This window comes from Vulpes lagopus, chromosome 6 (assembly GCF_018345385.1).
Source record: "Vulpes lagopus strain Blue_001 chromosome 6, ASM1834538v1, whole genome shotgun sequence".
Taxonomy (NCBI): domain Eukaryota; kingdom Metazoa; phylum Chordata; class Mammalia; order Carnivora; family Canidae; genus Vulpes; species Vulpes lagopus.
This window is the reverse complement of record NC_054829.1, coordinates 73,209,991-73,220,307: the sequence shown is the minus strand read 5'-3', so window position 1 is coordinate 73,220,307 and position 10,317 is coordinate 73,209,991. Positions and strand designations below refer to the sequence as shown.

The 10,317-nt window shown below is 45.5% G+C and overlaps 1 pseudogene; it reads left to right on the top strand.

Annotated features, from left to right (window-relative positions):
- Positions 1–1,007: 1,007 nt before the first annotated feature.
- On the top strand, positions 1,008–1,977 carry LOC121492603 (annotated as a pseudogene).
- Positions 1,978–10,317: the final 8,340 nt, after the last annotated feature.

Sequence of the window (10,317 nt, the reverse complement as noted above, 5' to 3'; positions counted from 1 at the left end):
TGGCCTCGCCGGGTGCACACTCCAGCCTTTTAGGGAGCTCCGCTGGCGGTGTGTGGCGTGCTCTCCCTGGGGCACAGATCCTCTGTTAGTGCCTCTGGGAGCCTGGGGGCATCCCCGCCCCTCCTGGGATCCGGCCGGAGTTCACTGTGAGCTCCTTTCTGTCTGGGAAGGTTGGTAAAGCTCCTGCTTCTTCCAGACTGGGCTTTCCTGTCCTGGGGGCACTAGACACACCGCCTTTGCCTGGCTCCTTGTGGGGGGGGGCCCTCCCTCCCCCTCCCCCTCGGACGCTTTTTTTACTTCTTTATTTTTTTCCCCCATCTTCCTACCTTGATAGAAGCACAAACTCTTCTCACTGTAGCATTCCAGCTGTTCTCTCTTTAAATCTCAGGCCGAATTCATAGGTTTTCAAGATGATTTGAAAGTTATCTAGGTAAGTTGGTGAGGACAGGTGACTTGGGGATCCTACTCTTCCACAATCTTGGTCCGCCTCTGCTCTTTTATCTAATTTTTTAAATAAGATTTTATTTATTCATTCATGAGGGACACACAGAGAGAGGCAGAGATACAGGCAGAGAGAGGAGCAGACTCCATGCAGGGAGCTCGATGTGGGACTTGATTCTGGGCCAGGGATCACACCATTCACCAAAGGCAGATGCTCAACCCCTGAGCCATCAGGCATCCCCCCCCCGTTTTTTTCAAAGTTACTTTATTCCTAATTATATTAATAAAACTTATGTTTTTAAAATATCTATGTGCTTATGTCACTTAACCATATTATAAGATATTGAGGCAAAATTGATAGCTTTCATCCATTACAGGCAAATATTTTTTTAGCACCTCCCACTACAATTTCAGGGATGGGCAGGCACGAGACCTAGGTCCAGCAAGTTCCAGCATGAAGGTGGCACTATGAATGCATCCAACGTCAGGACAAGTCGGGCAGCACCATTTCCTGCAGGAGTGACAGGCACCTGCTAACCTCTCCACACAGGCTTCTCAGGCTGAGAGTGATGGAGAGAGGTAATGCGATCTCCACAGAAGACTTCATTCTGCTGGGCTTCTCTGACCGGCCAAAAACTGGAGATGGTTCTGTTTTTCATTAACATGGTTTTTTACCTTCTGGCCATCACGGGCAACTCGAGCATCATCTTCCTCTCAGTGATGGACTCTCGACTGCACGTGCCCATGTACTTCTTTCTCTGCAATCTTTCCCTCCTGGACATGTGCTACACCACTAGCAGCATTCCCCAGATGCTGATCAACCTGTGGGGCCCAAGCAAGACCATCACCTACGTGGGTTGTGTCATCCAGCTCTTTGCCTTCCTGTCTGTAGGAGGCACGGAGTGCTTTCTCCTGTCTATAATGGCTTATGACTGCTTTGTGGCCGTCTGCAAGCCACTGCACTACATGGCCATCATGCACCCCCAGCTATGCCTGCAGCTGGCGGCCTTTGGATGGCTCAGTGGCTCAGTTGGATGGATCACCAACTCCATCCTCATGTCCCCACTGACGATGTCCCTGGGCCGCTGTGGTCAGCACCGCATCACCCACTTTGTGTGTGAGATGCCAGCCATCATCCGCATCTCGTGCATGGACACCAGGCATGTGGAAGGCCTGGCTTTCTTCCTGTCCATCCCCATCGTGCTAGTGTCTCTCTCCACAATCCTCGTGTCCTATGGCTACATTGCCATCAAGGTTGCGGGCATCGGGTCTGCGGCTGGCAGGCGCAAGGCCTTCAACACCTGCTTGTCCCACATGGCACTGGTGTCCCTCTTCTACAGCAGCAGCATCTCCATGTAGATGCAGCCTGGGAATGTAGAAAGCCAGGACCAAGGCTAGTTCCTTACTCTGTTCTACCGTCTGGCAACCCCCACCCTGAATCCTTTCATCTACATGCTGAGAAACAAAGACGTGCAGGGGGCAATGCAGAAGGTGCTGGGGAGAGACAGCTGCATATGGGGTGCTGGACCTCACTGACCACTGCGGGCATCCCAGGTGCCAGACTGAGCTGACCGTGGAGGGCATCCCCAGTACCGGACCGAGCTGACCCCGGTAGGCATTCCTGCGCTGGGCTGCGGCTGTCTGGTCCGTAGAATCCACGGAATGTCTGGTGCAGAGGCCATGCGCAGGGTCAGCAGGACCCTGGACTGTGATTGTGGCAGGTCCATGGCTCCCCGACTATAGGCCTGGCATCCGTGCTTGCCACTGAACAGACTCCCTGTCCATCCCAGAATACTATGCTGGCACTATTAAGTCAGATCTCAAGAAGGAGACGCTGTGGCAGAAAAACTGTGAGGCTGTGACCGGTATTTTGAGGTACAGGTGTTGCATTCTCGGTGTCCTTTTGTAGCAAAAGTCCTTGACCCTCCTGGAGATTCTGCTGTCACCTCTGTGTGCTCCTGCCTCTGCGCAATAAGTGATGGCAGCCTCGTTAAGAACAGCACTTCTTTAGAAGTGCAGGTCACAGGACACTTATTTTTATTTTATTTATTTATTTATTTATTTATTTTTTTTATTTTTTATTTTTTTAAATTTTATTTATTTATGATAATCACAGAGAGAGAGAGAGGGAGAGAGAGAGGCAGAGACACAGGCAGAGGGAGAAGCAGGCTCCATGCACCGGGAGCCCGATGTGGGATTCGATCCCGGATCTCCAGGATCGTGCCCTGGGCCAAAGGCAGGCGCCAAACCGCTGCGCCACCCAGGGATCCCTATTTATTTATTTTTTTAATAATAAATTTATTTTTTATTGGTGTTCAAATTGCCAACATATAGAATAACACCCAGTGCTCATCCCGTCAAATGCCCACCTCAGTGTCCATCACCCAGTCACCCCGACCCCCCGCCCACTTCCCTTCCATCACCCCTGGTTCGTTTCCCAGAGTTAGGAGTCTTTCATGTTCTGTCTCCCTTTCTGATATTTCCCACTCATTTTTTCTCCTTTCCCCTTCATTCCTTTTCACTATTTTTTATATTCCCCAAATGAATGAGACCATATAAAGTTTGTCCTTCTCCAATTGACTCATTTCACTCAGCATAATACCCTCCAGTTCCATCCATGTTGAAGCAAATGGTGGGTATTTGTCATTTCTAATGGCTGAGTAATATTCCACTGTGTACATAGACCACATCTTCTTTATCCATTCATCTTTCGATGGACACTGAGGCTCCTACAACAGTTTGGCTATTGTGGACATTGCTGCTATAAACAGGACGTGAGGGCGATCTAGCTGCGACATCTGTCACCCCATTGATTGCCAGGGTTGATTCGGCTGATCTGGCTGGCTAGGCGGGTGTCTCCTTCCTCCCTCACCACTCCATGTGTGTCCCTCCCAAAGCTGCGCACTCGGTCGAAGAGGACTACCATCCCTGATAGAGGAGGACCATTCTTCTGTCAAGGGTATATGAGTAGCTGCGCTCCCCTGCTAGAACCTCCAAACAAGGTCACAGGACTTCTTGATCGTTCCATCAACAAAACAATTAATCAGGTCCCAGGATCGAGTCTCGCATCAGGCTCCCTGCAGGAAGCTTGCTTCACTGCCTGTGTTTCTCATTAATAAGTAAATAAAATCTCTAACAAGTTATAAAAGGGAGTTATGTTAGCATGAAAGGGAAGAGGAGGTTCCATAGAAGATTCCACGAGGTGGGGCGGGTCAGCTGTGTTTATCAAATGTTTTCCTCAGTGAACCATTGACAGTTTGTAAGTCCCTGCCCCAGATGGTCTTTACTAGAACAAGCTCGCAAGCAGGCAGTACATCTGCACAGGGAGGAAATAGGGATACAATTCCTCCCTCACCCCACCAATACTCTTTTTTCCTCCTTTTTAAAAGTAGTTTTTATTTAAATTTCACTTAGGTACATGCGTGTAATATTTATTCCAGGTGTAGAATTTAGTGATTCATTGTTTACATACAACACCTGGTGCTCATCACAAGTACCCTCCTTCCTCCTCGTCACCTGTTCTCCCCCCACCATCAGTGTGTTCTTTGTAGATAATAGTCTGTTTCCTGGTTCATCTCTCTCTCATTCTTCTTTTTCCTTTTTTTTTTTTTTAAGTTTTAAATGAATAAGACTTAGATATTTTTTTAAAGTTTTATTTTTTTATTTGAGAGAGAGTAAGCAAGAGTCTCTCTTTTTAGGGATACCTTTCTTACTAATTAAAGAATGGGTCATAGAAGGAGATAGTGGGGGGATCCCTGGGTGGTGCGGCGGTTTGGCGCCTGCCTTTGGCCCAGGGCGCGATCCTGGAGACCTGGGATCGAATCCCACGCCGGGCTCCCGGTGCATGGAGCCTGCTTCTCCCTCTGCCTGTGTCTCTGCCTCTCTCTCTGTGTGTGTGACTATCATAAATAAATAAAAATTAAAAAAATTTTTTAAAAAGGAGACAGTGGTATGGTAGCATGTGAATGGCCAGAGGGTGGAAAGGCATGGAGCGAGAGCTGCATAGTATGAGAGTTTGCCAGGGTGGGTGGTGATGATGATGATGATGATGATGGTGATGATGGTGATATGATGCTAATTATGATGAAAATGGATCTGTACTGCATTAACTCGTATTTTCACCTTCTGACAATTCTGAAATAGGAGCAATTTAAGATTTAATGGCAAGGTATAGTTTACTTTGCAATATTTTTTCTCAGACTTATAGTAAAAGGTGAAAATGAGAATCTAAGTTGTAAAAATTAATGAAATTAATTTCAATTACTTCTAGGAACTAATTCATGAGTGTTATGGTGAACTCTATGTGTTAATCAGACTAGGCCATAAGACTCAGGTAATAGGTCAAAAACCTGTACCGATGTTGCTCTGAAGGTATTTCTTAGATACATTAATATTGATGCCACGAACCAGCTGATTCAACGTTGTGTGGCTGCGTGCTCCAGGTCCGCGGTTTCCGGCGCTACAGGCGCCTGGCAGTGGCTCTGCAGGCCTCCGCCCGGGCGCGCACTGTAACTTGTGTTTGGCCGCGTGCACTGAGTAAGATAACTAGAACGAAAAACTCACCACAGAAGAAGGAATCAGAAACAGTCCTCTCTCCCACGGAGTTCGATTCCAGGAGAACTCCATGAAATCGAGATCAGAAGAACTGTGGAACAGATCAACAAAACCAGGAGCTGGTTCTTTGAAAGATTAATAAAACAGATAAACCATTAGCCAGCCTTATTAAAAAGAAGAGAGAAAAGGCTCAAATTAATAAAATCATGAATGAGAATGGAGAGATCATCACCAATACCAAGGAAATACAAATGATTTTTAAAGATTTAATATGAACAGCTATACGCGAATAAATTAGGCAATCTAGAAAGAATGGACACATATCTGGAAAACCATAAACTACCAAAATGGGAACAGGAAAAAATGGAAAACCTGAACAGGCCAATAACCAGGGTGGAAATGGAAGCAGTCATCCAAAACCTCCCAAGACGCAAAAGTCCATGGCCAGATGGCTTCCCAGAGGAATTCTATCAAACATTTAAAGAAGAAACCATACCTATTCTACTAAAGCTGTTCGGAAAGATAGAAAGAGATGGAATACTTCCAAATTCGTTCCATGAGTCCAGCATCACCTTAAATCCAAACCAAAACCACACAAAGACCCCACCAAAAGGAGAATTATAGACCAATATCCCTGATGAACACAGAAGCTAAAATTCTCAACCAGGTACTAGTCAGTAGGATCCAACAATAGATTAAGAAGATAATTCACCATGACCAAGTGGGATTTATCCCTGGGATGCAAGGCTTGTTCAACACTCATCAAGCAATTAATGTGATTCATCATATCAGCAAGAGAAAAAACAAGAACCATAGGATCCTCTCAAAAGATGCAGAGGAAGCCTTTGACAAACTACAGCATCCATTCCTGTTCAAAACTCTTTTTTACCCCAGGAAATTATACCAAATATTTATTTTTAAATGAATTTATTTTTTATTGGTGTTCAATTTGCCAAAATATAGAATAACACCTAGTGCTCATCCCATCAAGTGCTCCCCTCAGTGCCCGTCACCCAGTCACCCCCACCTCCCACCCACCTCCCTTTCTACCACCCTTAGTTCGTTTCCCAGAGTTAGGAGTCTCTCATGTTCTGTCTCCCTTTCTGATATTTCCCACTCGTTTTTTCTCCTTTCCCCTAATTCCCTTTCACTATTTTTAATATTCCCCAAATGAATGAGACCATATAATGTTTGTTCTTCTCCGATTGACTTACTTCACTCAGCATAATACCCTCCAGTTCCATCCACATTGAAGCAAATGGTGGGTATTTGTCATTTCTAATGGCTGAGGAATATTCCATTGTATACATAGACCACATCTTCTTTATCCATTCATCTTTCGATGGACACCGAGGCTCCTTCCACAGTTTGGCTATTGTGGACATTGCTGCTAGAAACATCGGGGTGCATGTGTCCAGGCATTTCCCTGCATCTGTATCTTTGGGGTAAATCCCCAACAGTGCAATTGCTGGGTCTAGGGAAGATATATTTTTAACTCATTGAGAAACCTCCACACAGTTTTCCAGAGTGGCTGCACCAGTTCACATTCCTACCAACAGTGCAAGAGGCTTCCTTCTATTCTGAATGAGAGTCTTGCTGGATAAAGTATTCTTGGCTGCATGTTCTTCTCATGTCGGACCCTGATTATATCCTGCCAGCCCTTTCTGGCCTGCCAGGTCTCTGTAGAGAGGTCTGCTGTTAATCAAGTATTTGTCCCCATATAAGTTAGAGATTTCTTGTCTCTTGCTGCTTTAAGGATGTTCTCTTTATCGTTGGAATTTGCAAGCTTCACTATTAAATGTTGAGGTGCTGAGCGGTTTTTATTGATATTGGGGGAGGGGGAAGTCTCTCTAATTCCTGGATCTGAATGCCTGTTTCCCTTCCCAGATTAGGAAAGTTTTCAGCTATGATTTATTCAAAAACATATTCTGGACCTCTGTCCCTTTTGGAACCCAATTTAATGTAGATTTTTCTTTCTGAGGCTGTCATTTAATCCCCTTAATCTATCCTCATGATCTTTTAATTGTTTTTCTCTTTTTTCCTCAGCTTCCCTCTTTGCCATCAACTTGTCTTCTATGTCACTCACTCGTTCTTCCACCTCGTTTACCCTCATCATTAGGACCTCCAGTTTGGATTGTATCTCATTTAATTGATTTTTAATTTTGGCTTGATTAGATCTAAATCCTGCAGTCATGAAGTCTCTTGAGTCCTTTATGCTTTTTTTCTAGAGCCACCAGTAGCTGTATAATAGTGCTTCTGAATTGCTTTCTGACATTGAATTGTAATCTAAATTTTGTAACTCTGGGTGAGAGGACTGTTTCAGATTCTTTCTTTTGAGGTGAGGTTTTCCTTCTAGTCATTTTGCTCAGTGCAGAGTGGCCCAAAACAAGTTATATTGGGAAAAGGAGAATAAGAGAGAAGAGAAAGGAGAAAAGAAAAAGAAAAAAAAGGAGGAAGGAAAAAAGAGCAGAGAAGAAAAGGAAAAAAAAAAGGAGTGGGGTGGGGAAGCAAACAGAAAACAAAAAACAAGGGGGAATATCCTCTGATGCTGTATACTGTAAATCCCTTACTTCCCCTGGAACTTTCCAGGGCAGCTTGGTCAATAGTTTGTTTTTCTGCTGTTGGTCAAGCTGGTCTTATGGGGGGGGGGCCTGCTGTGCTGATTCTCAGGTGTCAGCACTTGGGGGGGGGCCTGCTCAGCCCCCTGCCTGGTGCAGGGCTCAGTGAAAGTTGTTTAACCTGTTTAACCCTTGAAGCCAATGTGAAGCTCTGTGGGGGTTGTTTATCCTGTGAGGCCCCAGGAGGAAAAACCATAGCAGCAGCGGCCACCTCTCCAGCTCTGGAGTCAGCTCCTGCAGTAACTACCTGAGCCTTCCTGCAGGGGCCTGGATGCTCCGGGGGTTGGGGGCTTCTGATCTGCACTGCTCGGGCTGCCCGGTGGCAGGAGTGTCCTTGCTGTCCTGTGCCCTCCTGGTTTCTACCTGTCTGGGGGGAGCACCGGATCTTGGGCAGTGTCCCCTGGCACCCTGGGCTCCCGGGCCTCTGCTGTTGGAATCCCGCTCCCGGCCCACAGTTCCCTCTGTGTGGAGCCTCTGCCCCAGCCACCTCCGAGATGCTCCCAGGTCAAGCCAGGTGCACTGCAGCCTTTTATGGAGCTCGGCCGCGGGGTTTGTCGCGCTCTCACTGGGGTGCAGTTCCTCTGTTTGTGTACCTGGGGGATGCGGGCATCCCTGCCCCTCCTGGGATCCTGCTCTAAATCCCTGTGAGTGCCTTCCATCTGGGAAGATTGGTGAAGCTCCTGCTTCTCCCTGGAGGGGCTTTGCTGTCTTGTGGGCCTCTCCCCCTTGGATGCCTTTTGTTTCTTTATTTCTTTTTTTCCCCCATCTTCTTACCCTGATAGAAGCATGAACTCTTCTCACTGTAGTACTCCAGCTCTTCTCTCTTTAAATCTCATGCCAAATTCGTAGGTTTTCAGGATGATTTGAAAGTTATCTAGGTAATTTGGTGGGGACAGGTGATTGGGGAACCTACTCTTCCGCCATCTTGCCCTGCCTCCTCCCTTTATTCCCTTTCACTATTTTTATATTCCCCAAATGAATGAGACCATATAATGTTTATTCTTCTCCGATTGACTTATTTCACTCAGCATAATACCCACCAGTTGCATCCACGTTGAAGCAAATGGTGGGTACTTGTCATTTCTAATGGCTGAGTAATATTCCACTGTACGCATATACCACATCTTCTTTATCCATTCATCTTTTGATGGACACCGAGGCTCCTTCCATAGTTTGGCTATTGTGGACATTGCTGCTAGAAACATCAGGGTGCAGGTGTCTTGCCATTTCACTGCATCTGTATCTTTGGGGTAAATCCCCAGCAGTGCAATTGCTGGGTCTAGGGTAGATATACTTTTCACTCATTGAGGAACCTCCACACAGTTTTCCAGAGTGGCTGCACCAGTTCACATTCCCACCAACAGTGCGAGAGGGTTCCCCTTTCTCCACATCCTCTCCAAAATTTGTGGTTTCCTGCCTTGTTAATTTTCCCCATTCTCACTGGGGTGGGGTGGTATTTCATTGTCGTTTTGATTTGTATTTCGCTGATGACAAGTGATACGGAGCATTTTCTCATGTGCTTGTTGGCCACGACTATGTCTTCCTCTGCGAAATTTCTGTTCATGTCTTTTGCCCATTTCATGATTGGATTGTTTGTTTCCTTGCTGCTGAGTTTAATAAGTTCTTTATACGTCTTGGATACTAGTCCTTTATCTGATATGTCATTTGCAAATATCTTCTCCCATTCTGTAGGCTGTCTTCTAGTTTTGTGGACGCTTTCTTTTTTTAAGATTTATTTATTTATGATAGAGAGAGAGAGAGGCAGACACAGGAGGAGGGAGAAGAAGGCCCATGCCTGGAGACTGACGTGATACCGGGACCCCAGATTGCGCCCCGGTCCAAAGGCAGGTGCTAATCCGCTGAGCCACTCAGGGATCCCCTTGTTGACTATTTCTTTGGCTGTGCAAAAGCTTCTTATCTTGATGAAGTCCCAATAGTTCATTTTTGCTTTTGTTTCTCTTTCCTTCATGGATGTATCTTGCAAGAAGTTACTGTGGCCAAGTTCAAAAAGGGTGTTGCCTGTGTTTTCCTCTAGGATTTGAATGGAATCTTGTCTCACATTTAGATATTTCATACATTTTGAGTTTATCTTTGTGTATGGTGAAAGAGAGTGGTACAGTTTCATTCTTCTGCATGTGGATGTCCACTTTTCCCAGCACCACTGATTGAAGGGACTGTCTTTTTTTCCAGGGGATAGTCTTTCCTCCTTTGTTGAATATTAGTTGACCATAAAGTTGAGGGTCCACTCCTGGTTTCTCTATTCTGTTCCATTGATCTATGTGTCTGTTTTTTGTGCCAGGACCACACTGTCTTGATGACCACGGCTTTGTAGTATGACCTGAAATTTGGCATTGTGATGCCCCCAACTATCCTTTTCCTTTTTAATATTCCCCTGGCTATTCGGGGTCTTTTCTAATTCCACACATTTCTTAAGATGATTTCTTCCAACTCTGCAAAGAAAGTCCATGGTATTTTGATAGGGATTGCATTAGACGTGTAAATTGCCCTGGGTAGCATTGATATTTTCACAATAATAATTCTTCCAATCCATGAGCATGGAATATTTTTCTATCTTTTTGAGTCTTCCTCAATTTCTATCAGAAGTGTCCTGTCATCGTTAGGGTATGGATCTTATACCTTCTTGGATGGTATTGGTATACCTCTTTGGTTTATTCCTAGGTATCTTATGATTTTGGGTACAATT